The sequence below is a fragment of the Stegostoma tigrinum genome, chromosome 17 (genome assembly GCF_030684315.1).
Source record: "Stegostoma tigrinum isolate sSteTig4 chromosome 17, sSteTig4.hap1, whole genome shotgun sequence".
Lineage (NCBI taxonomy): Eukaryota > Metazoa > Chordata > Chondrichthyes > Orectolobiformes > Stegostomatidae > Stegostoma > Stegostoma tigrinum.
The window spans coordinates 2,457,672-2,485,264 of NC_081370.1; the positions used below are offsets into that span (position 1 = coordinate 2,457,672).

Consider the following 27,593-nt stretch of genomic DNA (forward strand, 5'->3'; position numbering starts at 1 on the left):
GTTGGGGTTATTCAGTCCAGCTCTCCTTGTCCTTCACAATGTTGCGCCATCTCATCAACACCTCTCCTCACTGTCACCCCTACCTTCCCTACTGCCACCCTGCTACACAGAGCTGGCAGTCTCATTGTACAAGTGCTCACTTCAGATGCGTGTTGCAGTTTTCAGTTCACCAATTGGCTGATTTGTTTAGTACATATGTCACTTACTTAACAGTCCCATTTGTAACAAATTGCTTCATGAGTAACCGAACACCTACAGAAGGATCGAAAACTTTGTCCTCTCACCACTCTGCTGGCACTTGCTAAAGATGGCAGCCCACTGTTTTGGCACATCTATTAATGGCATTGAAGGGTTAACTTCATCCTTGATGCTGATGTTTAACAGAATATCTATATTTTAGTGAACCAACATTGGAGCAAAAACATACAGTGAAAGGATACTTTGTGCGGTGTGGGTTTCAGTTTGTTTAGAAGCTAAGGAGTTGTCGGATTTATTTATGTTTGTCGATACCTAAGCCAGTATGCTTGCCGTGAGATCATTATACAAACCTCTCATCTTGATCACACACAGAGTGTAATAGAAGAAGCTCTGCTCCCCACTCCAGCCATACAGTTATTTTTCAGGCAATCATTAGCTCCCTTGAAATGAATTCATTAATAATAATATTCACCATAATTTTCTTATAAAATGCACTTCATTCTGCGGTCACATTCATGCCTGGGTAGCCTTACAGAGGAAGCATGCGTTGCCTATCAAGATTCTCGATGCTGTTAGAGAGGGGCAGGGGCACTGCAGGGAAACAGGGCTTTCTCTACCCACCTTGCAAATCCATTTTGATTTAGAGTCCTTTCCACCTCACTCTTGATGGTTTACATTGCCCTTAAGGGCAGGAGATGGCCTAGTGGATCTTACCACTGGACTGTTAACCCAGAGAATGTTTGGGAACTCCAGGTTCAAATACCACCACAGCAGATGGTGGAGACTGAATGCAGTAAAAAAGAGAAATCTGGAATTAAAAATCCACTGATGACCATGAATTCATTGTTAATTGTCAGGAAAACCCCATCTGGTTCACTAAGGTCCTTTAGAGAAAGAGACTGCCATCCTTACCTACATGTGACTCCAGGCCCACAGCAATGTGGTTGACCTTTGACTGTCCTCTGGGCAATTAGGGGTGGACAATAAACGTTGGCCGAGCCAGTCATGTCATCATCCCATGAATGAGTATAAATCTAATGGGCTTTGCATGCAAACACTTAATTGGTTACACAGATGCTTTAAAAAAAAGGAACTTCCCTCCTGGGAAGACTCAGGCCTAGACAAGGCGAGATCAACACACAACAGTTTTAACAATGCCAGCTCTAGCTGGCACCATTGACAGCACTGGACCCAGAGAGGTACCAGACCCTGAACAAGCATTTCACAGAGCCTTCACATTGCTGAAAGCAGCCATTCAGCCCATCAACTCCACAATGACCCTCTGCACAGCATCTCACCCAGATCCACTCTCCCTTACTCTATCCCTGTAACCCAACCCTGCAGCCCAATGGTATCAATGTGGACTTCACCAGCTTCAAAATCTCCCCTTCCCCCACCGCATCCCTAAACCAGCCCAGTTCGTCCCCTCCCCCCACTGCACCACACAACCAGCCCAGCTCTTCCCCCCCACCCACTGCATCCCAAAACCAGTCCAACCTATCTCTGCCTCCCTAACTTGTTCTTCCTCTCACCCATCCCTTCCTCCCACCCCAAGCCGCACCTCCATCTCCTAACTACTAACCTCATCCCACCTCCTTGACCTGTCCGTCTTCCCTGGACTGACCTATCCCCTCCCTACCTATACTCTCCTCTCCACCTATCTTCTTTTCTCTCCATCTTCGGTCCGCCTCCCCCTCTCTCCCTATTTATTCCAGAACCCTCACCCCATCCCCCTCTCTGATGAAGGGGTCTAGGCCCGAAACGTCAGCTTTTGTGCTCCTGAGATGCTGCTTGGCCTGCTGTGTTCATCCAGCCTCACATTTTATTATCTTGGATTCTCCAGCATCTGCAGTTCCCATTATCACTAACCCAACCCATGCACTTCTTTGGACTGTGGGAGGAAACTGCAAGCATCTAGTGGAAACCCTGGGAGAACTTGCAAACCTCACACAGACAGGCACCCGAGGTGGAATCAAACCTGGGTCCCTGGCATGGTGAGGCAGCAGTGCTAGTGAGCCACTGTGTTGTCCTGACAGGGCCAAGTACACAGTCCAATAATTGCAAATCAGGCCAAGCCTGGGTGAACTGCTGAGTCAAGGCAGGCAACATGCATGTGCCTGAAGGCAGCATAATGACGAGAGATTTTGAAATAGATGCAAATCCCAGATTTTTGTTTGCTAGTTAGGAGGTTAGAACATTAGGTAGGTAACAGCAGATACAGTATTTGTGATGTTCTTGTTCATCTTCACCCTGCCAGTGATACCGATTCCCTGATGACCAAATAAACAGCCCATGGCTTGCACATAGTGGGAAAACTCGGTATGTTGTTGTCTGTACACATGGGTTTATCATCTGTCTGGGGAGTAAAGCATTACTCGGTCAAGACATCTACTGCAAATAACTCAGGTGGAAGAGAATCACAGTAACATTAAAAACAACTTTAGAGTAAAACAAAAAAACTTTTGCACCTTTAACAAGTTTTAATGGTCATAATATAATGGTTTAATATGAAGTTTAAAAAAGTACCTATTATATTATTGCGCATTTCTCTGCAAACAGAATCTTAAGATTAAGTGTGTGGCAGGCCAGGTACAAGGCTTCTACAAGGATAGATTGGTAACGTACTAAACAGTAACTGTGATGCCTGGATATAAGGCCGACTGGGGCAACGCCCCACTACTCTTGATCAATCAAACAGCCAGCACAATAAACCTCACATCATGCATCTTATCTGCCTGTTAAACCATTCCCACTTTTACTGCAACAGAAGCAGAAATCAACGAAGAACAATGTCACGTCAGGCAGTCATGGGAGGTGAGGATCCGTTGTTTTTAAACCGTTTGTTGGTCACTCCCAATCTCTGAAGATCGTCCAAAAATCAACTCATAGGACCTTGCTAGTCACAATCGCTCAGCTGGAGGTGCAAGTGGGATGCCAGTTCGTCCAAATCCTCTCTCCCAACCAATGACAGACTGGTCATCCTCTTCTCGATGTCTTTCTAGAAGAACGTGGCTGCAACTCCAATTGTAAAATTCACAGGAGAATGCAACCCTCTGATGTTACTTCCACTGGAATATTAAGCATTGATCAGCGTGTGCAACTGACACGCCCTTATCCCACAGAGCTGCAGTAGAATCAAAGATGCAAACATGAGAAAAACCCAACAAATGGTCTACTTCTCACTGGTGCCAATGGCTTGTATATTTATGCATTTCAATGAAGAAGTCTCCTGGTCATTTTAAAACATTTCCAATAAAAAAAGAACTGTACCTTCAGCAGCTTTAAAATGAATTACAAGGCAGAACGTCATGAACATACTTTACTCCAAACTCTACACAGTTCTTAGACCCCCTACACAGTGTGGAAGCAGGCCATTCAGCCCATTGAGCCCATACCATTCCTCCAAAAAGAGGATCTCACTTAGACTTCAGTATTAATTGTTATTAATATTGTCATCCATATGGAGCCGTTAGATAAGGACATTTAAGGCACAAAACAAGTTTGATCTAATTGATGTCCGAGAGGAATACAGAAAGGCCAAGGGGTTGCTTAAAAGAGAAATTAGGAAAGCAAAGAGGAGACGTGAGAAAACAAGCGTGGTCAACATTAAGGAAAATCCAAAGTATATCAAGAGAATAACCTGGGAAAGAGTAGGGCCTATTGAGAACCAAACTGCTAGTGTGTGGACCCGAAAGCTGAAGTTTGAAATGAGTACTTTGAATCTGTATTTATCGTACAGAGGATGGTTTCAGAATAGGAATCAAGGATGATGAATTGTGACATATGTGAACGAATTAGCATTGAGATAGAGGACGTACTGGCAGTTTTAGAAGGTTTGAAAAGCAGATAAATACCCAAGGTCCAGATGAGACGCATCCCAGGCTGCTGTGGGTGGCAAATGATGTGGTTTCAGGGTCTCTGGCTAGAGGAGGGGTGCTAGAGGATTGGAGGACAGCTGATACAGTACCATTACTCAAGATGACTGGTAGGGGCAAACCAGGAAACTACAGAGCAGTGAGAGTCTAATATACGTGGTAGGAAAACTATTGAAAAAAATTCTGGAGACACAGAATTAATCTTCGTCTGGAGAGGCAAGGATTAAATCAAGGATAGTCAGCAAAGCTTTGTAAGGGGCAGATTGGGTCTAGCAAATTTGATTCTGTTTTTTGAAGAGGTGACCAGGTGTGTAATAGGTAGCTGAAGTAGGCCACATGGACTTTAGCAAGTCAAGATTTTACTAGGCAGGCTGGTTAAGAAACTAAGACCCGGTGGAGTCCAGGGAAATAGGATTCAAAATTGCCTCAGTGACGGGAATCACAGGGCCATAGTCAAAGCATGTTTTTGTAACTGGAAGCCTGTGTCTAATGCCATCCTACAGGGTTCAGTGCTGGATCCCTTGCTGATGGTGGTATACATTAATGATCTAGATGCAAATGTAGGAGTTTAATCAGTACGTTCACAGATGACACAAAATATGGTGGTGTAGTAAGTAGGAGGTAAACCTAGACTACAGTGGGAAATGGAATTAAATCCTGAAATAAAAGCGTGAGGTGATGCATTTTTGGGAGGGCTAACAAGGCAAGAGAATACACACTGAACGCTATAGGTCCCGAGGAAGTACAGAGGATCAGAGACGCCGTAGTCTGTATGTTCACAGCTCCTTAAAAAGGCAACAGGGTAGGTAGGTAAGGTGGTTTGGAAGGCATATGGTGATGCTTTGAAAATAAGAGTCAGGAAGTTATGATGGAGCTGCATAAAGCATTAGTTAGGCCACAGCTGGGCTACAGTATGCAATTCTGGCTGTCACACAAAAGGAAGGATGTGATTGCACCAGAGAGGAATGTTGCTTGGATTTGAGTGATTCAGCTAAGAAGAGAGGCAAGATGGGCTGGAGTCATTTTCCTTAGAGCAGAGAAGGCTAAAGGGAGTGGGGGTGTCTCATTGAAGTATACAATGTTGTGACAGGCATAGACAGTTTAGATAGGGATAACCTTTTGTCCTTAGTAGAGGGTCAAAACTTTAAAAGGTAAGAAAGCAAGTGGCTTACATGGGATTTGAGGAAATATTTTGTTCACCCAGACGGTTATGAATATCTGGAACTCATTGCCTGAAAAGGGTGGTAGAGGAAGGAACCTCAAGCCATTTAAGAGCTCTCTGTATGAATGCTTGAAATGCCAAAGTAGACAAGAATATGTGGCAAGTGCTGAAAAATAGAATTAGAATGGATGGAGGTATGATGACTGACACAGATGGGGTGAAGGGACTCTTCCATCCGTAAAAGTACTGTGATTCTCATACATATATGTAGTATTTTTTTCCCCTCGAACATCCACTCTAGGTTAACGATAGCGACTTGCAATTTCTTGAGTCTCTGAGCTCCAGGTTGCATTGTAGAGTAGGTGATGAATTTTGCCACAGGCTGAAAATTATATTCATATTATTGTTTGAGTATCATAGAAGGTTTAAATGCAAGATTATAAGATGCATAAGTGACCACACAAAGTGCTTTGGAAATGTTAGTTCAATTTATTTTATAAATGCAAACTTGCAGAATTGAGATCTGATGTTGTCTCAATACAACCTAGAGCTCAGAGGCTCAAGAAACAGAAAGACATGATATGCTTTGTTTACTGATTGAACAGCAGCAACAGAGGGCTGTGTTTAAACTTGGTAAGACTGCATCTTGTCTGCCTTGTGAAATTACCAAGCTGCAAGCATGTAGCTGAACTAGAAAGAGCACTGTGTATGGTATACCTAAAGTCCCCTGGGACAATCTGGCTGGGAGGTAACATGGACAGGTACTTTCCTCGAATACAAAATCCATCCAGCTGCTTCTGAAGTATCTCTGAACATGTTCAGGTGCTTCTATCTTGCTCTGCAAGTCAAGAAAGAATCAGAAGACTAAAGGAGTACGTTTGACGGTGAAGCAGAGAGTCAGAGCATTTGGTACATGTTCACTGGGGTTGGGGGAGAAGCGGGCGGTTTTAAATATTGTTCTTAGTGTTTTGCAATAATTACCCTTTACATTTACCATTACCACTAACAGTCAAAAAACACAGGTTAACGCTGCTTCAGTCTGCTCCAGGGCTTTGAGACAACATCAGATCTCAGTTCGGCAAGTTTGCATTTATAAAATCAATTGGACTAACATTTCCAAAAGCACTTTATCTGGTCATTTATGCATCTAACAATCTTGCATTTCAACTTTCTATGACACTCAAATGCAAAAAAAAACTCAGAGTGCTTTGTCGATCAAGGAAAAAAGGAGTGGACATCAAGGAGCAGGGAAAAACAGAACTGAAAATCTCTGGATTCTTGCGTAAACCTGGACCTCAGACCAATGTCTCGGTCGTATGAAAATCACTAAAGTCAATGGAATCTATGTGTCCGTCAGAAATAAAAGCATGGCATCCAAATACAAGACTGCTTTGTTCAAACTACAATTCATTGCATCTCTATGTGGCAGGGAGTTGAAGCTATACTTGTAATTTTCGGAGCAAATTATAGTTTAGTGAGTTGAAGGAAGTCATGGAATCATTTGGTTCCAAGTCTCAACGTCACAGATTCTTTTCATCTACCATGTTGGTGATTCTAGATGAGTACAGTCATGCTCTGTTCACTCAACCTCATCATGCTGTTGTTGCTCCAGGCTAAGGAACTTAACTTGACACCCTTCAATATACTATAAATGCTGCAAGAGACCTCACAGGGGACTGGCCGAAAACTTCTGTAGAAGATTTTCAGAGGAATGGCTGGAAGTTTGTTCGGGAGGAAGCTGTTTGGCCCACTGACTTCATATCAACTCTCAGCTGCAACAGATGCTATGCTTTCCAGATTTTTTTATATATATTTGAAAGCCACAATTCAAAGTACTTTCACCAGCCTTTCAGGCAACGCATTGTAAACATTATCTGTTTGCTATGTTAAAACAAAATCCTTACACGGCCTTCAATTTCTTTGCTAATCATCAGCATGGTGGCTCAGTGGTGAGCACTGCTGCCTCTCAGCGTCAGGGACCCAGGTTCTACGCCATCCTCGGGAGACTGTCTCTGTGGAGTATGCACACATTCTCCCTGTGTCCGCATGCCTCCGGGAGTTCCAGTTTCCTCCCGCAGTCCAAAGACGTGCAGGTTAGGGTGGATTGGCCATGCTATGTTGTCCATAGTGTCCAGGCTGGGTGGATTTTCCATGGGAAATGCCCAGTGAAAGGGTAGGAGGTAGGTCTGAGTGGGCTGCTCGTTGGCTAAATGGCCTGCTTCCACACTAAAGCGATTCCATGATTAAGTACTTAGTTGACTGTTAGAGACCTTTGAATCTCACAGGAACTGTTTCTGTCTACTGTGTCCAGACCACCCGCAATTTGAAATTTGTCTCAACATCTCCTCTCAACGTCTAAATGAAATGAGCTTGGACAGGATTATCTCTGTTCAATTCCCTAGCCAGGTGGCTGGGTCACACGGGGTTAGCAAACAAAAGGCTTTCGTCCTACATTGTCTTAATCCACAGTTAGGAGAGGAGAATTATCGTCTGTGCAGCCAACCCCACTGGCAGTCCCAGTGGCGTGCTGGGCCGTAATGTTACGCTAAAAGCCGATTTGTACACTGTAATACCCAGTAAAGATGGGAGCAGTTGGAGCTTCCACTGCAGCGCTCCAATAGTGGGTGGCCACTGAATGGGACTGGAGTCATTGGCCAACCAAACGTTGCATCACAGATGGATTGATGATTGTGCGAATTGGAGTTGGTACAGATTCCATGCTGGAAAAGACAGACTCCAATCTCTGCACATGTTGGTGTGGGACCCCTCTATGCACATGCATAATGAGCCCAAACTCTCCAATAGGTTTCCTAAAGCATCAGTCACCATGGATACCCATTATTCTCCGGGCCGCCCTACAAAAGGGCGACTGTCCTCTGCAATAGACCTTGCGTGCGACGTTTCTCTCAGGCAGACTGGTACTTGGACCATCCCAGCTCCCTCCTACCCAATGTCTCACCACATGGAGGTGTGGCTTTTAAATCCATCCACTAAGAATTAATCACTGTCAGTATCTGAGCTGGAGGCCATCAGCATGCAAATGAGGAGGTGGTGTTGTCTTCATCGTGTCTCAAAGCAGAAAGGCACAATGCAAGGCTCTGGGGCAGTGACAATGAAACGTTAGGAACTGCCTGCTTGAGCCATTCTGGAAATCAGGAGAGGATGTGGAATGGAGGGGTGGGGAAAGGAGACACAAGGGAGAGGGTTAGGTACAAATACACCATCATCTATGATGGTTTCACCTCACTGCTACCCCCAATAGTCAATTTAGCATATCCTCCAATGACAGTAAGAGTTTCAGATATACCTATTCTAAAAGTGGTCTGCAGTTTCTCATCAAAAGAGAGGGAGATGAGTCATTGCACAAATCTGTTTGGTTGATGTGGCTGGTGTGGTTAGCTCGCTGGCAGTGTACACAACCTTTGCAGGCATAGCATTGCTCAAAGCCGCATGCCTAAGTGAGGAAGGTGCACTGAGCTTACGAATGTGCCCTGCTTGATAGGCAGGGGTGTATGGTAGTTGAATGAATTGAGCAGTCGGAGTGAACTGAAAACAAAAAGAAATGGTGGAAATCACGGCGGGTCAGGCAGCATCCAGAGAGAGAGAAAACAAGCTAACGTTTCGCCTCTAGATGACCTTTCATCAGGTCTGATGCAAAGTCTGGAGGGAGCTGCATTAATGCAATCATGAGGTTAGGGGGTGGGCAGTGCTGGGGGGGAGAAAGCGTGTTGATAGAGCAGAATAAGTGACAGGAATGCGAGAATGGCAGAACAATGGTGTTCTAACTGTCCGAATGGAAAGAACTGAGAATCCCACTGGAGTAGGGGGAGGGGAAAGAGGACGTGGTGACAGAGAATGAACAAGTGAAGCTAGAAGAAAGGGAAGGAATGGGAGTGGGTTCATAATCTATTGAGACCAGAAGGCTGTAAAGAGTTGGCATGATGTGACTTTTAAATTGTATTCACTGACCTTGATCACTCAGGTTGGATCATTGAACTTTTCGGGGGTGCAGGATCCAGATTCTTGGGCCTTGACTCTCAACTTTGATCCCCAAGCCCAGCTGCTCCCACTGTCTTTGGAGCATGTGTTTTGAGAGCCCCTGGCATTCTAAGGATACAGGACATCACTCTTCCTTTTCACTTCCTCCATCTGGGTCTCCAGTGTAACACTGAAAGCCCTCGGAGGTTGCTTTCCCCCGCCATGTTGTGGCACTCTTTAAACTATTTCACAAGTTACAGTCGCTTCCTGCTACAACCACAAATGCACCCAATACATGTTGTCAGGCTGAAAATTATGCTTTATGTTTGAAACAGAAGAATTCAGGGGCAGAGTGTAAAGGGAGCAAGATTAATCTATGAGTACGCCAGGAAAGAGAGTTGATACACACCCACCGCACTTTAAACGTACATTGTTCTGTGAGCTGCTGCGTATTTCAATGATTTTCTGCACTTCTCCCTTATTAATCCTCAAAAGGATGATAGGGAATTAGTGTTTGAATAAATAGATTAAATTAACATTTAAAGTAGAATTTGGATCAATGAAGTTCTAAAGCTTAATCATGCACCACCACTAATGTGCCAAAACAGCCAGATTGAGATGGCACGAGTCATTATGCACTGTTTTGCAGAATGGAGCAAAGATCCAGATCACATTCTGCAATTGCACCTACACATTTCAGGCAACAGTTCCCAGAGAACATGCAACAATGGAAAATTCTCCAGTCAGGCGGTGGAAATCTGGCTGATATCAGAGCAAAGAAACTAAATAACAATTGCAAACTCCAAACGCAGTGATTATTGAAATAACTGGTGGAACTGTAACACTGGATGGGGCCATTCCTGAAGGTTTGTATTTTATTTCAGTAACCTATTTTACCAGTCAGCTACTTTTCAATGCCTGGCAATTTAAAAGATAAAGGGAGCCCTCCTCTATCTGCTTCAAGCAACTGTTCTACATACACTGAGCCTGTGATGAGAATGTTGACAGGCTGTTCAACCACAAAGGCATCACTGAAAGTCATACAGGTTAGAAACAGGCCCTGTGGCTCACCAAATGCAGAAATTGCTGGTGACCTTTCCCTGTTCAGAGGAAGGGTCACCAGACCAGAAGCATTAACTGCTGATTTGTTTTTTCTTCATCATAGCTGCTGCCAGACCTGTTGAGCTTTTCCAGCAACCTGTTTTTGTTTCCGATTTATAGCATTGGCAGCTCTTTCGGTTTGGCTCACCATGCCTATGCTGACTAACAAACGCCAAACTACACTAATTTCATTGACACGCACTTGTTCATAGTCTAAAGGAGCCCTGCTGTTTCAAGGGTAGATGCTTCTTCAATGTTGCACAAGTATTTGCCACCACCATTCCCTTGGGCAGCACATTCTGTAATTCTCCTACCCTCTGGGTGAAGCTTTCTTTCCCTCCTCTCAGCGCAGGCGACGTTCTACACTTTTCATTGTACTCTTGTACCCTGTACTTGAGTACATGTGGCAATAAAACCTGAGACTCAATCTACTTCCTACATTAAACATACGCTCTCAAGTCTTAGACACGTCGGCTGCGGGGAAAATATTCTCATGATCTACTCGGTCAATGCCTCTCAATTTTGTACACCTCAAACAGAACACGCCCATCCCCCGCCCCTGCCAACGCCTCAGCCTCCTCTGCTCCTAGGGGAACAAACCCAACCTACCCAGTTTCTCCTCAAAACTGAGGCTTTCCACCCCAGTCAACATCCTGATGACTCTCCTCCACACCCTCTCCAGTTCAATCACATCCTTCTGATAGTGCACGGTATTCCATCTGTGGCCGAACCAATGCTTTATAAAGCTCTGACAAGACCTTCTTGCTCCTGAATTCCATGCCCTGGCTCTTGAAGGCCAGCATCCTGTGTGCCTTCATCACCAGCCTGTCCACCCGTGCTGGCACCTTCAGGGATCTACAGAATTGTACACCAAGTTTCCTCCGTAAACCACCTAGGGACCTATCATTCATTGTGCGCATCCTTCACTTTAGGAGAGCTCCAAACTGCAGCATACGTATGACATCCCATCCCCATGCGGTCAAAGCGACGAGGGGTCAAATTTTCCCTCCTGTGTGTACAGAGCAGCAGCCATCCCCTGGCTTTCAGCAACTAATTCAGGACGGACTGTGTGGGGAAGGGGCGGGGGGAGCAATAATGAACTGGGGCTTGAAACTAAACCAGGATTTGCTAGCCTGTGCGCTTCAGTTTCACATCAGGCAATGCTAAGTACCAGTTAAACCACCAGCTGACCTCTTCCTTAAATCAGATTCAAGACGTGAAATGGCCGTTCGTTCTGAATACATGCAACCTGAAGAAGTGAAACCAATGATGTTAAATCAGTGGAGAAACGAGAGGAGCTGTATCGGTAGCGTCATAAAGTCAGCACAGAAACAGACCCTTCGGTCCAACCAGTCCACGCCAATCAGATTCCCAAAATAAAGCTACGCCATCTGTCTGCGCTAGGCCCATATCCCTCCAAACCTTTCCTATTCATGAACTTATCCAAATGTTGTAACTGTACCTGCCTCCACCACTTCCTCTGGCAGTTCATTCTCCATACAAACGACTCTGTATAAAAACGTTGCCCCTGATAAACTTTACGAAAAGTGAAATAACAACCACGGAATGTGTTGAGTCCAACGGGAGACCATATGCCTTCCATCCCAGTAAGAATGGGATCAGAAAACTACCACCGTACGTCTGATTGTAACCTGGGAGTCTGCTTTCCAACCCAGCCTGATCACCTTTCACCTCCTTGCTCAACAAGAATCTTTTCACTTCTGCCTTAAATATATTCCAGGGTTATGCTTCCACCACTTTTTCCTAGGATTCACAATCCTCCGAGAGAAGTAATTTACCTACTTTGTTTTCCACGGACGATCCCCGATTTTTAAACAGTGACCTTAAACTCTCGACTGCTAGAAAAGGAAACATTATCTCTACAACTACCCTGTCAAGTTTCCCCAGGATCTTTTTGTTTTAATCAAGTTGCCTCTTACTCTTCTATTCCAGCAGATGCACAAACTTCGACCTTGCAACTTTTCCTGACAAGACAAACAACCACTTTTCCGTTCCAGATGATATTATTCTGGTAAGCCTCCTCCAAACTGGTTCAAATACATCTACACCCTTCCTTAAACAAGTGGCCAGTGCTGGGCCCAGTATAACTGGAGCAGAACCTCCCTATTTTTACATTCAATTCTTTCTCAGGATAAATGATAACATTGTGTGGGTTCCTTTCCATGTCAATCTCTGGCCAAGAAAGGAGATTTACCCAAATCTCTTGATACGATAAGTAGCAAATTATCAACAAAGGTTACTCATGTGATTTGGGATTGCGCGCACACACACACACACACACACACACACACACACACAGAGAGACAGAGTAATTCAGTGAGAACCTTAAGCTTCCAGTTGTACCGTGACTGGATTGCATGGGCTGTACCATTCCCTGCAATGGAAGTGATCAGACTGGCAGCCCCCTTAACAGACATGGGCTGGTTCCCCTACACTTAGGCTGGTTTTGGCAGAGTGCCTCATCTCCAGAACTTTCCAACAAGCACCAAGACATCGCTCAGGTTGAAGGTGAGAAGGGCACTACCTGTGAGATCCTTTTTGCACACCCAGACTCTCTGTGCCACCTCACGCTGCCTTCAAAGCAGCTGCAGGGTGGTTGCGGTGGACGGTGGACACTGTCACACATCTCCTTCTGGAACGTGCCTTTGCGAAGGAAATCTGGAGGAAGATGCAGTGGTTTTTTTTGTCGAGGTTTATCGTAAGCAGCTCCATGATGCAGGACTCTGATCTACGGTCTGTACCTGAGGACACACCCTGAGACAAACATCAACTGCACCTGGAGGACCATCAGCTCAGCGAAAGATGCCCTTTGGTCTGCCCAAACCTGGTCGATCTTCCAAAACAAGGAGTTCACCCTGACTGGGTTTTGCAGACTGGCACATTCCAAGGCCCCGGACTATGTGCTAAGGGACGCACCGAACACAGCAGTACAGGTACTTCAGTTATTGGACACCCTTCCCCAGTGCCTCAAATATATGTAAATATAGTCTTTGTGAATTTACAAGTAAGAAAGGCATCGGTTTGTTAGCTGGAAAAAGTGTCAAACCCCAATGTTTCTTTGTTTCCTCACATGCTACTATACAGAGCCGAACCACTTTAATGACTATGTATATAAAAGATATTTTTATGAATAAGGTATAGCATTGAAATTTAAAAAAGGCTGGTTTTTACACTAATTTCCTTAGTGCTCTTTACAGAAGGAGGACAGACTGCTGAGCAGCATAGCTTGAAGTTAATTAGCTGGAGGATCAAAGCAAAACAACAACAACCACAATACGATTTGCCCCCAACCTGTGACAGCTCAGCAACCCCTTCCCCGACCCACGCCTGATCGTCACCTATCAATGCCCAGGTAACCATCATCACAGACGTATACATAAGCTTCCAAGTCACCGTCACTTTCCAGAGAGATTGAGCCCCTGTGGGCGAGCACTTAAGGAAGATTTCAACATTGAACTTGTAAGTCCATTTTTTTTTTCTACTTTGTGCCTAAGATTTTGTACCCAGGCACCTTTTTTGTGCCAGATGGTGTCTTTGTACACTTTCCACTGCACTCCAGTATCCCTGCATTTGAGTGCGCCCGGCAATAAAACCTAATTCTAATGCATGCCCTCCCTCTGCGCTCATCCTGACTCACCTCATGGAAGCCCAAGCTGTGGGCCAGCTGACTCTGGAAGAGTCTACCTTCTCGGGGAGGGTGGGGGGGGGGGGGGGGGTGGTGTACTGCTGGAGGGGAGAGACAGGTTGACCACTTTCCAACGGTGAAGGGGAACAGTATTGCCAGGTTGAGGGAGCACCATGCCGTTTGGGTCAGGGTGTGAAGACAAATTTAAAAAAACAGGTGAAGGTAAAATGAGCACTTTCCAGGAGCAGGAGCCAATCTGCCACAGGAGTTTGGTGAGCTTGAGGGGAGGTGAGGGAAAGCAAGGATGGCAGTCAGTGCCAAGGGAAGGTTTTGTGGGGGGGCGGGGGGAGTTTAATCTTAGATATCACAGAATCATCTCTACTGTGCAGATGGAGGCCATTCGGCCCATCGAGTCTGCACCAACCCTCCAAAGAGCATCTCACCTCGACCCATCTGCCCAACCTATCCCTGTATCTCTCATGGCCAATCCATCTAGTCTGCACATCCCTGGACCCAATGGGGCAATTTCGCATGGCCTATACATCCAAACTGCACATCTTTGGACTGTAGGAGGAAACCACAGTACCCAGAGGAAACTCACGCAGGCACAGGGAGATGTGTAAACTCCGCACGGATAAGACAGTCATCTGAAGGTGAAAAATCAAACCTGGGTCCCTGACGCTGCTAAGCAGCAGTGCTAACCACTGAGCCACTGTGCAGCCTGATGTGAGGCGGGGTGGGGGGGGAGAAATTTAAAACAAAAAAGAGTTTGAGGATGGTCAGAGAAGGGTGGCTGTCCAGGGTAAGGGGACAAAGGGTGGCACTTTCGTTTACGACAGTGTAAGTCGACGAAATGGAGACTGGAGTAAAAAGCCTTTTATTCATAACGAACTGAAGAAAGGCCTTCACTGGAGCCCCCACTTGCAACTCTATCACTACGAGGTCCAATCCTCCAGCGTACAATAGTGCACGTGCGCAACTTAAATTAGAGCTCATTGCATGCCTACCTTTCCAATAGAAGGTCAATAGTAGGAAAAAGTGAAAAGAACTTGCATTTATATATATTGCAATTAAACTCAGTTCTCAAGAAGAGTCACTGGACTGAAAATGTTTAATCTACTTCCTCCACTCAGATGTTGAGTTTCTCCAGCAACTTTTCTTTTTGTTCCTGATTTCCAGCATCACCCCCAGTTCTTTGTTTGTTTTTTTGCATTTATATAGTTCCTTTTGCAACCCCAGCATATCCAAAAGGGCTTCTGCGCCCAACTCAAAAAGGTACTATTATTGAGCTGCTGTTACAGTATGAATATTGGAAAAGCTAGCTGCCAATTTTCACATGAAAAGGTCCCACTAACAGCAGGCAGCCAGGCAAGCGACTGTAGATGATCTAATGTCGGGAGGAAGGAATATGCTCCTGATGGTATAGATCCAACACTATGAGACAGGCTGGCCCCTACACCTATCCCTGTATAATAGCTGACTGTGCGGGAGAGGGCGGGGGGGGGGGGGGGGGGGAGGTGGCAAGCAAGGAGCAGGAGCAGGAGCTTAAAAAAAGGGCTGACAGCTGCAGCCCAGTGTTTTACCAAGGGATATGAGCCAGCACAGGAGCCCTTTGAATGAATGTCATTCAGCGTGTGAGAAAGGCAGTGTTAAAGGGCTGTAGTACTTAGGAAACCCAGACCGCACAGGATATCCTCTTCCTTGACATATTGGCTAAATGTTTTGAAGGAGAAATGACAACTTTCTCAAAAAGGCCCATTATGAAATCGTGAAATGTAATTACTTGTGGGTAGTAAGATCAGTACAGTCATCATCTGCACCTATACTGTGCGGGGAAGTTGCTAAATTAAACATGATTAAGAAAAAGGAAAATATACTCTTTTTTTAAAAAATGGTATGCAAAGCTGTTTTACAACATTTGAAAGCCTGCAACTGAAGTACAGATAAGACTGACAAACACAAAAAATCGGAGAATTTTCAAAGTCATTATTGTGTGACAGTGGTTAAGCCTTTTAGGTTGGAATCACATCTGGCAGTTGAAGCAGCACATCGGTGAGAACTGCTGTCTAACTCTCTAAATGACACAGACACAAAGACATTTGCCGGTGGTGTTCCTATGTATCTGCCGCCCTCATCCTTCCAGATGCTAGTGTCCATGGGTTTGGAGTGTGTAATGTGCCCTGGTGAATTTCTGCTGTGTATCCCGTAGACAGTCCACGCTGCTCTACTGTGCGCTGGTGGTAGAGGGAGTGAGCGCTTACGAGCATGCAAGTAGGCTGCTTCCTCGTGGATGGTGTCAAACTTCACGTGTTGTCGGATCCGCACCAAGCCAGGAAAGTGGGCAGTATTTCGAATCGTACATCTGACTTGTGCCCTGTAGATGGGGCAGTTACGTGTCACAAAATTCCTAGCCTCAGACTTGCTCATGGAGCCACTGCATTTCTGTGGCTAGCTCAGTTCAGTTTTTCGTCAATACAATCCCCAGGACGTTGACAGTGCGGGAGTCTGCAATGGTAACAACACAATGTCAAAAGCTGACGGTTGGATTCTCTTGTTAGACACACTTGTGTGGCACAAATGTTACTTGTCAGCCCAAGCTCGGATATTGTCTAAATCTTGTTGCATTTGGACATAGACAGCTCCTGTATCTGAAGAGTCGTGAATGGTGAATTGTGCAATCAGTGAGCGTCCCCACTCAACTCACTTCACTCAAAATGCGCTACGGGCTGGATTGAAGATGGCATATGGATGTCATACTTTAAAGTGACACAAACCTAGCAACAAAGCTCTACGTAGTTCAGTCATTATTTCATTAGGTAACTACAAGACTGCTACAGACAAACATTACTACTTGTTGAGGAGTGACCTAGCATTACAAACCAGCTCACACAACCAGTACGGTCACACCAATCTACACCGCTCCCCCTCACCCCCAAAAAAAGAGCATTGTCCCAACATTTAAAACTTGTTGCTTAGCTGTTGTCAATGCAAAATAACCTCTGTGGTGGTTGGTCACAAGTCAATATTTGCACACAGAGCTGATGGCTGTCAATGTCAGGGAATAAGACCCTTGTTTCACACTTGGCACAGCATCAGCGCCAAGCATGCTAAGAATAATGAACAAAATAATGACAAAGCTCCATATATTGTGCCTCTTATATGACAACTACAGATCAGTGCCCGCTGCTGCACCTCCTGCAGCAGTTTCAATTCATACAGCCACCACGCCTGGGGCCTCTCGGATTAAGACTCTCAATCTATTCACAATTACAGATGGTTTTGAGCTATGGCACCATGCCAGCATGGAACAGAAAGAAAGAAATGGTGCCACAGGACATCCCAAAGGCCTTTACAGCTAATGAAGTACTCTTGAAGTGCAGTCATTGTCGTCATGTAAGAAACAGGGCAGCCAATTTTCACACAGCAAGGTTCCACAAACAGCAAAGTGATAATGACCTTTCACTTCATTTTCACACCGCACAGAGCTTCGGCCGTCCATTCTCCCCTGTCTGCCTTTGCCAAGGCTGAAATATTTAAAAATTAAAATTTCAAAGCTTTGGAAAAGCAGGGGCAACCTCTCCTCCTGCACACTGTTGCATTTCTAAACGCGCGCACCTCGGAGTTACTGCGCAAATATTTCCACTACGCTGGATGCTGATCCAAGGTCAAGGTTGTGCTGGGAGTTCAGGCGACTCATACAAAGAAGCTGACCTTGCAAAATGCAGCTTTTAGCTCAGTGTGCTGAGGGCGAGCTCTGCCCAGGCAGCTAACCATTCAAAGCACAGATTCTGACAGTCAAACGACACTTTGACTTCTATTTATTCCCTTTCTTTAGGTTTCCACATGCTATAGTTTGTTGTCCAGTAACAAGATCTCGTTTAATGGTTGCGAGATATGTTTCAGAAGCCTAGATGGGGACCACTTTGTGATTATGCTCCTAAACGGCCCTAATATCATCGTCTTCCAAAGGCTTCCTTCAGAGGACTCTTTCTTGCTCAGGCTCCTTTCAAATCAGGACCATCGCACCCACAGCAATTTCACTTTGCTTTCCTACACCACTACCTCGAGATCCAACAGTGTGGAAACAGGCCATGTGGCCCTTCAAGTCCACACCAGCCCTGCACAGAGCAACCCATCCAGACTCACCTCCCTGTCATCATATCCCCATAACCCTGCATTTCCTCCTGGCTAATCCATCTAGCCCACACACCGCTGGGCACAATGGGGCAATTTAGTGTGGCCAATCCACCTAACCGGCACATCTGTGGATGGTGGGAGGAAACTCATGCAGACACGGGGGAGAACATGTAAACTCTACACAGACCGTTACCCAAGGGTGGAATTGAGCCTGGGTCTCTGATGTTGTGAGGTGGCAGTGCCAACCACTGAGCCACTAACAATATTTCATTGAGCTTCTCTGCCTTTTCATGCTACCCCTTCAAATCAGCAGAACTGGGGGGAAGTGTCATGTGTATGCTGAAAACAGCCAGCCCAGTTCTTCCCCTCCCGCCACCACATCCCAAAACCAGCCCAGCCTGTCTCCGCTTCCCTAACCTATTCTTCCTCTCACCCATCCCTTCCTCCCACCTCAAGCCGCACCTCCATTTCCTACCTACCACCTCGTCCCACCTCCTTGACTTGTCTGTCTTCCCTGGACTGACCTATCCACTCCCCACCTATCTTTTCCTCTATCCATCTTCGGTCCGGCTCCCCCCCCTCTCCCTATTTACTCCAGAACCCTCTCCCCATCCCCTTCTCTGATGAAGGGTCTAAGCCTGAAACGTCAGCTTTTGTGCTCCCGAGATGCTGCTTGGTCTGCTGTGTTCATCCAGCTTCACACTTTGTTATCTCGGATGCTCCAGGGTCTGCAGTTCCCATTAACTCTGATCACAAAAGATGTCCTCTTCTTTGGTTCAGTGCTCTTCTTAAAAATTAAATATTGCTGAAGATCTCCAAGTGGGGACAGGCGAGTATGCAGGCCCACTAACTGGGGAGGGCTGGTGGTGTGACGGACAGCATTTTTTGTTTAATATTGGAGCGTTTACAGCTCGTCAGACCACTGACCCACACCACATGATGAATCACAGTTTGGCAATCTCGCTCACACAGACTGCAAAGCAAAAAACGAGAACGCCTGTCGTGTGTATAAAAACATTCACACAATGACTTGATTTCTTGCGACTGAGGTGAGAGCTCAGATAATGTTGGGCTTCAAGCCACATCAGACCTGGAAATATTTGGTAACAACTGATAGAAGTGGACAAACTTGAATGGTATCTTTAACAGACACATGAATTCAGCAGAAAAGAAGGAAAGCAGTGTATGTCCCATGAGATACACAGTGTTCTTTCTTCTGATTTATTTTCAAATACTGAATTGGCAGAAATAAAAATTGCATTAATATTCAATTAATCTTTTATAAAGGAGTTGCACTACTGTAAAGAGATTCTCTATGTTCCCACAAAAAAAGAGCACAAATACTTTCTTCCATATTTTATAAATAATAGAATGGAGAATAATTATTATTTATGCAAGTAGAACTAATTGTCTGCAGACAGGAGCTGTTGCACATTCTGTCTGGTGCATTACCTCACCACATTAATATGTATGCATGGCCGTGTACATACGGTATATTTTAAAGATGTAGAACAAACCACCAAGGCACACAGGATAGAAGAGATGAATACATTGTCAGGGTCCCCTGCCGATAGGTTTGCATGTGGATGAGGGGTGGGTTGAACACCAGTGGCCATCTCACACACCCCCACCTGTCTCCAAATTTAACAGGGCGAGTGAGGCCTAATGTGCCATAGCAACCCTGGCCCCAGTTGAGGCCCTCAGTAAAAGGCTGATCCCTACCTAGCCTCAGTGCTGAGAATTGGAGGAGAGGTTTAGTGGGTGGTTTAGTGAGCATCACCCTGCCCCATGCTTTGATTGGGAAGTTCGCAGAACCCCTACGTGCGGGAAGAGGCCATTTGGCCCTGAGTCAGTACCGAACCGCCACAAAGCATCCTACCCAGGTCTCACTCTATTCCTTCCTTTACCATGGTTAACCCACCTACTCTGCACATCGCGAGTCAATTCAGCATGGCCAATCCACCTAGCCTGCACATCTTTGCACTGCTGGAGGAGACTAGGGCACCCAGAGGAAACCCACACAGACAGGGGGAAAATATGCAAACTCCACATAGATGACAGTCGCCCGAGGTGGAATTGAACCCGGGTCCCCGGCGCTATGAGGCAGCAGTGCTAACCACTGAGCCACCCTACACTTGAGGAGTTGTCTCTTATGCGTCACCTTCTAGATCTGGTGCTTCCCTCAACCCCACCCTGACACACTGTGCCCCTCAGGTTGTTGTAATCGGCAGGGAAATCCCACCATCTGCAAAGTCCTGCCTGTGCAAACAAACCTCTATTTATGAATCACTGCTAAGTATAAGGAATCCTAATGGAGGCCATCTCCAAGACAAGCCTTACAATTCATTTGGAAGTGGGGACATGCAGTATAAAATGCACAAAAATAAGTGATTTCCTCTCCCAGCTAAATGCGAGAAACACTATGTTTGCATTTTCACTTGTGTACACAGGGACATTAGGAACATCCATGGGGCATTGAGACTGCAATCTGTACAGCCACCCAGTTAAATCACAATGACTTGTACATCAACCTTAAATCTCTGTCTTTGCCCCAGATTTCATGATAATCTTTCTCACCCTCACCTGAATAAAATGCTATTTCAATCCAGTAACTTTATACTTGGAGGGAGAGCAATCCAACTATTTCTCACACGTTGTGGGAAAAAGTCGATTCCCAACATGACTCCCGAATTTCCTGTTTGCGTTCTCCTACCTGCGGAAATAGTTTCTCCAACTAACCATTGATAGCGAATCTGTTAAAATCATTTTGACCAGGTATTTTAAGACAATAAAGATAACAAGGTGTAGAGCTAGAGGAACACAGCAGGCCAAGCAGCATCAGAGGAGCAAGAAAGCTGGCATTTCGGGCCTAAAGGGTCTAGGCCTGAAACGTCAGCCTTCCTGCTCCTCTGATGCTGCTTGGCCTGCTGTGTTCATCCAGTTCTACACCTTGTTATCTCAGATTCTCCAGCATCTGCAGTTCCTACTGTCTCAGAAACAATTTTATGACAACAGTTTGGTTTTTTAAAAAAAAAACAAACAGCTTACCCAGATGCCAACAATTTATAAACATTTCATGTTGACAGACCTCTGAACAAACTACAAGCTGAGCCACAGACCAGTACACATCAGATGTGTCAGTCAGTTCAGATATTAATGTTTAAGTTATGAAAGTAAATAAGGAAGAAATGAAACAGTGGCGATACACAAAGCAAACAATGGAATACTTCTGAAATGTAGGCTCTGCTGTAGTCATGAATAGGGTACTCACAGCTGATCGATTTCCAGAGACACTTTTCATACACATTCACAGGTGAATGTTGGGCAGAGACTAGATGCTGTACTTCCTCTCCTTACCCCACACACCCATTTGTGGCTGAAGATTTTGCAAGCACTCATCATGATCCATACTTCTATAATGAACACTTAAGGCCATAAGGCATAGGAGTTTGTTTCGCCATCAAGTGAAATCATGGCTAATCTAATAATCCTCAACTCTACCTTCCTGCCTTTTCCCCTTAATCCTGGATCCCTTTACGGATTAAAAATTATCCCAGTCTCGTATTTACTTAATGATCCGGTCACTACTGCCCTCCATGGGGAAAGAAAAAAATCCATAGAGTCACGACTCTCAGAAAAGAAATTCCTCCTCATCTCTATTTTAAATGAATGACCTCTTATTCTGCCATTACACTTCTGATCCTGGGCTGGCCCACAAGGGGAAACAACGTCTCTGTGTCTACTCTGTCAAGTTGTCTAAGAATCTTGTATGTTTCAATAAGACCATCTTTCATTCTTCGAAATACCAAGTACAGACCCAACCTGCCCTAGAAGTCGCCCCTCTCTATCTAGTACCTGCCTAGTGAATCTTCTGTGGATTGACTCTTAGGCAAGATACTGGAAGGCAAGCACATGTTCAGAAGGAAGCAACACTGTCAAGGAAAAGGGGGAACAGGGAAAAAGAAAAGACAAAAAGACAAAAACAAGGGATGAAATATTAAGCAGGTGCTGCACAGAGCTCATGCTCAGGGCTAAATGGTAAGCACTCAACCTATTTCTGTTGAAGGGTCTAGGCCGGAAACATCAGCCTTCCTGCTCCTCAGCCTGCTGTGTTCATCCAGCTCTACACCTTGATATCTCACTCAAAGTGTTTAGTTAGATTTTAATGCTGGGCAAAGCCGTCATCATGACTTCAGTTAAGGGGGACACTCTGTTACACTCAAGCAGTATAGCCGAGTCCTTTCCTGAACATGGCCTCCTTTAGAGGTCAAAGTGGGATTCACTGTGGTTTTTAAAATCAGAAGCATTTAATCCAACCATGTTCTGCTCTCTTTTGCCCTGCCCTCCCGTCTCTCAGGTGTTTGTGCCTCAGCAAGAAATCTTCATTGAACTTCTGTGACTTCACCCAGGTAACCAATATGCAAAGATAGGTATGGGTCTCATCAGGCAATTAAACTATGGAAAACATCACAACCTCCCATAGATCCAGGCCACATGTACTTTGAGCACAATTCACTGATAGCATTTGGAAGCAGAAATCATTTTCGATTTTCCTCTTGTAAATCACAAGCATACCGACATGAAGGTCACTGCATTGTGTCTTTGCTGCCTCGTCTCTTATTCTCAGTGTCAATCCCCAAAACTGCCGACTCCCTCAAAAAAAATGGTCTTCACACCAACCTCAATTTTCTCCCTCCCTGTCAGATGCTGACTGCTATTGTTCAGAGGTACCAGGTGTCTTTGCTGAAATTACCACCTTATTACATTGCTTTCTTCACACAGTCCAAAGATGTGCAGGCTAGGTGGATTGGCCATGCTAAATTGCCCGTAGTGTTCAAGGGTGTGTGGCTTATAGGGAAAAGAGTCTGGGTGGGATGCTTCAAAGGGCGGTGCGGACTTGTTGGGCTGAAGGGCCTGTTTCCACACAGTAGGGAATCTAATCTAATCTTAACATGGGCAACATCACAAGCAAACCCACTTTTTTCTTTATGTCAAAAGATGTACCATCCAATTGGTGCCACTTGATTAGAATGAGGAAAACAGCCTAATTGAGGAGTAGACAACAAAATGTGAGGCTGGATGAACACAGCAGGACAAGCAGCATCTCAGGAGCACAAAAGCTGACGTTTCGGGCCTAGACCCTTCATCAGAGAGGGGGATGGGGTGAGGGTTCTGGAATAAATAGGGAAAGAGGGGGAGGCAGACCGAAGATGGGGAGAAAAGAAGATAGGTGGAGAGGGTATAGGTGGGGAGGTAGGGAGGGGATAGGTCAGTCCAGGGAAGACGGACAGGTCAAGGAGGTGGGATGAGGTTAGTAGGTAGATGGGGGTGCGGCTTGGGGTGGGAGGAAGGGATGGGTGAGAGGAAGAACAGGTTAGGGAGGCGGAGACAGGTTGGACTGGTTTTGGGATGCAGTGGGTGATGGGGAAGGGTTGGGCTGGTTGTGTGGTGCAGTGGGGGGAGGGGACGAACCGGGCTGGTTTAGGGATGCAGTTGGGGAAGGGGAGATTTTGAAACTGGTGAAGTCCACATTGATACCATTAGGCTGCAGGGTTCCCAGGCGGAATATGAGTTGCTGTTCCTGCAGCCTTCGGGTGGCATCATTGTGGCACTGCAGGAGGCCCATGATGGACATGTCATCTAAAGAATGGGAGGGGGAGTGGAAATGGTTTGGGAGGTGCAGTAGTTTGTTGCGAACTGAGCGGAGGTGTTCTGCAAAGCGGTCTCCAAGCCTTCGCTTGGTTTCCCCAGCTTGGGCTACTGCACCTCCCAGTCGCAAACCATTTCCACTCCCCCTCCCATTCTTTAGATGACATGTCCATCATGGGCCTCCTGCAGTGCCACAATGATGCCACCCGAAGGTTGCAGGAACAGCAACTCATATTCCGCCTGGGAACCCTGCAGCCTAATGGTATCAATGTGGACTTCACCAGTTTCAAAATCTCCCCTTCCCCAACTGCATCCCTAAACCAGCCCGGTTCGTCCCCTCCCCCCACTGCACCACACAACCAGCCCAACCCTTCTCCTCCACCCACTGCATCCCAAAACCAGTCCAACCTGTCTCCGCCTCCCTAACGTGTTCTTCCTCTCACCCATCCCTTTCTCCCACCCCAAGCCGCACCCCCATCTACCTACTAACCTCATCCCACCTCCTTGACCTGTCCGTCTTCCCTGGACTGACCTATCCCCTCCCTACCTATACTCTCCTCTCCACCTATCTTCTTTTCTCCCCATCTTTGGTCCGCCTCCCCCTCTTTCCCTATTTATTCCAGAACCCTCACCCCATCCCCCTCTCTGATGAAGGGTCTAGGCCCGAAACGTCAGCTTTTGTGCTCCCGAGATGCTGCTTGGCCTGCTGTGTTCATCCAGCCTCACATTTTGTTGTCTTGGATTCTCCAGCATCTGCAGTTCCCATTATCTCTAATTGAGGAGTAACAAGGCCTACTGAGAGAGAGAGAGCTGAGTTAGTATGAACTACCTCAGTACCGACTGCTGGCACCAAGCTCAAAGCCTTTGGCCTTAACTCAATGAGGCATCACAGAGAAATGAGTCACATAATCAATAGGAGGCCATTCAGCATCTCCAGCCTGCGCTGCCATTCAATTAGATCATTGATTGGAACCTTAACTCCACTCTGGTGTCATAGTTTTTACTTGCTTGGCCGAACAAAAATCTATTCATTGCAGCTTTAAAATTTTCCATCGATGTAATAACGTCAACAACTTTCTTGGGGACAGAGTTCCAGATTTCCACAACCCTTCATGTGAAGAAGTGCTTCCTGACATCACCCCTGAAACAAAGCAGCTCTCATGTTAAGATTATGTTGCCTTGTTCTGCCTTCTCCCACAAGAAATTAATACAGTTTCACTCTCTGTAGCCTGATAGTTCCTTAAACGCCTCAATGATATCATCACTAGTCTCCAGTGAAGGCCATACAAGTCTAGTCAATCATAATTTTGTCAATCCTCATAATTTAACACTGTATAATTCAGATCCATCTGCTGTATCCCATCCAATGCCACTCCATTCTTCCTGTTGTGGAATGACAGACAGAATATCGTATTTCAAGCAATGTCTGACCAGAAACTTACACAATTATCACATAACTTCCACCTTATTTGTATTCCCAAGTTATTTTCTTCCACCTGGGCACTGATTCCTTTGCCCACTAGGCCATTGGGTGAGCATCTCCACTGATTTTTAAACATTGAATGTTTCAAGTAAATAGAGAATATCAAAAAAGCCACTACTTTCTGCAAGGGCACAATCCTTTTCCTGAAATTTGTTGACCATATTTAATGGGCAGTTGGGAGGCTCATTATGGAGTTTGACAGCACAAGGGAGCAGCTGAAGGTCTTGGAGATGTTCACAGTGCAGCCTGGTTATATTTTACCACACATTTACAGTTCAGTGGTTGGACCCGTGCAAAGTGAGATTACTTTTCAGCAATGTTATTACGGTATTCCACGTGTACCATTAAATTGACATTGAGGCAAGACCTTAAACTGCAGTAGGCATGAAAGACCCCGTGGAGCTATTGAGAAAGGGAAGGGGTTGTTATTCCCTGTGCCCTGGCCAACACCTAAAAACGTATTACGCAGTCATTATTACATCACTGCTTATGTTTGCCTACACTTCAAAAAATAGCACAGTGGCTCAGCGGTTAGCACTGCTGTCTCACAACGTCAGGGATGCAGGTTCTATTCCACCCTCAGGCGACTATCTGTGTGGAGCTTGCACATTCTCTCCGTGTCTGCATGGGTTTCCTCCGGGTGCTCCGGTTTCCTCCCACAGTCCAAAGAGGTGCAGGCTAGGTGGATCGGCCATGTAAAATTTCCCGTAGTGTTCAGGGGAGCGTAGGTTACATTAGATTCCCTACAGTGTGGAAACAGGCCCTTCGGCCGAAGAAGTCCACACCGCCCCTTGAAGCATCCTAACCAGACCCATTCCCCTATAAGCCACATACCCCTGACCATTATGGGCAATTTAGCATGGCCAATCCACCTAGCCTGCACATCTTTGAACTGTGGGAGGGAACCGGAGCACCCGGAGGAAACCCACGCAGACACGGGGAGAATGTGCAAACTCCACACAGACAGTCGCCCGGAGGTGGGAATCGAACCCAGGTCCCTGGTGCTGTGAGGCTGCAGTGCTAACCACTGAGCCACCGTGCCGCCAAAAGGTTAGGTTGATTGGCCATGTGAAATGCACGTTTACAGAGATGGAGGGGGGGGGGGGAAGATATCCTCTTCAGGAGGGCCAGTGTGGACTCAATGGGCCAAATGGCCTGCTTCAACACTGCTCGGATTCAATGTTTTATTTGGCTATAAAATCGTTTTAGGATATCCCATGCTGTGAAAGGCACTATAGAACTGAATTCCATTTTTTGTAGGAAAATATACTTTTTGGTAGAGAAATATCTTCTGAAAGGCTTTGCCACAGCACATTTTTGACAAATATTGGAAAGCTGAAAGAACGGCTGCCTTCAAACCTCATTATTGACAACATGCATTTATTTAACACCTCCTAAGTCTGTGACACATTCAAATATCTTTCACAGGAACGTTACCAAAAATAATGAACACTTAGCCACTTCAGGAGACACAAGGACAGCATGACTTTAAGAAGTGGCTTAAATGGAAGCGAGAAGTGGAAAGAGGGAGAGATTTTGGAAGCGAATTGCAGAGTTTAAGTTCTAGACAGGTACAGGCAGGGTTGGCCAACTGCGGTCGGGGGGGGGGGGGGTGGGTGGGGGAAGAGGGGTCGAGGGAGAAGCATACATTTTGATCTCGAGCGGAGTAAAGATCTTAGAAAAACATATTAACAAAGTGGGTAGCAGAGAAAGGGCCAGCTGCAGAGAGATGTGAGCACAAAGACCAGAACCAAAATTTCATCCAGGCTCTAGAACTGCAGCCAAGATCATTCCACATGCTCCCAGTCTTGGGAACATTGCAGAGTCTGCTTTGATTCATGGCCATTTGTTTCAGTCACAGTTTGTCAACTGAGAGTGTCTATGCTGCTGAATAGATCAGACTTGGGACATTTGAAGGGAGCAAGGAATGGGTGCAGAGTAGTGTGTGCGAGTTTTGGTCTCCTTATCTGAGGAAGGATGTTCTGACTATTGAGGGAGTGCAAAGAAAGTTCACCAGACTGACTCCCGCGATGGCAGGACTGACGTACAGGGACGGACTGAATCGGTTACAACTATAAATCACTGGAGTGTAGAAGAATGAGTGTGGAAATCACATTGGAACCTATGAAATTCTAACAGGTTTAGACAGGGCAGTTGCAGGAAAGGGAATCCAAAACCAGGGGTCACAGTCTAAGGGTAAAGGGTAAGTCATTTAGCACTGAGATGAGGAAGAAATTCTTCCTCCAGAAAGAGAGTGGTGAGCCTGTGGAATTTCCCGTCATGGGTAACTGTGAGGCCAAAACTTGATGACTTTCAAGAAAGACGTAGATACTGTTACTTGGGGTTAAAGGAATCAAAACATAT

At 45.7% G+C, this 27,593-nt stretch overlaps 1 protein-coding gene across 3 annotated transcripts in view; it reads right to left on the bottom strand.

Annotated features, from left to right (window-relative positions):
* Nucleotides 1–27,593, bottom strand: part of LOC125459410 (dual specificity protein phosphatase 8-like) — a 225,493-nt gene that overhangs the window by 173,381 nt on the left and 24,519 nt on the right. Inside the window, exon 2 of one of the 3 annotated variants that reach the window (XM_059651890.1) lies at nt 5,953–6,073. The exons of the other annotated variants lie outside the window; for them this stretch is intronic. The gene's annotated coding sequence lies outside the window, so the exon portion shown is untranslated. The remainder of the gene's footprint in view (nt 1–5,952; nt 6,074–27,593) is intronic. 3 annotated transcript variants of the gene reach the window in all.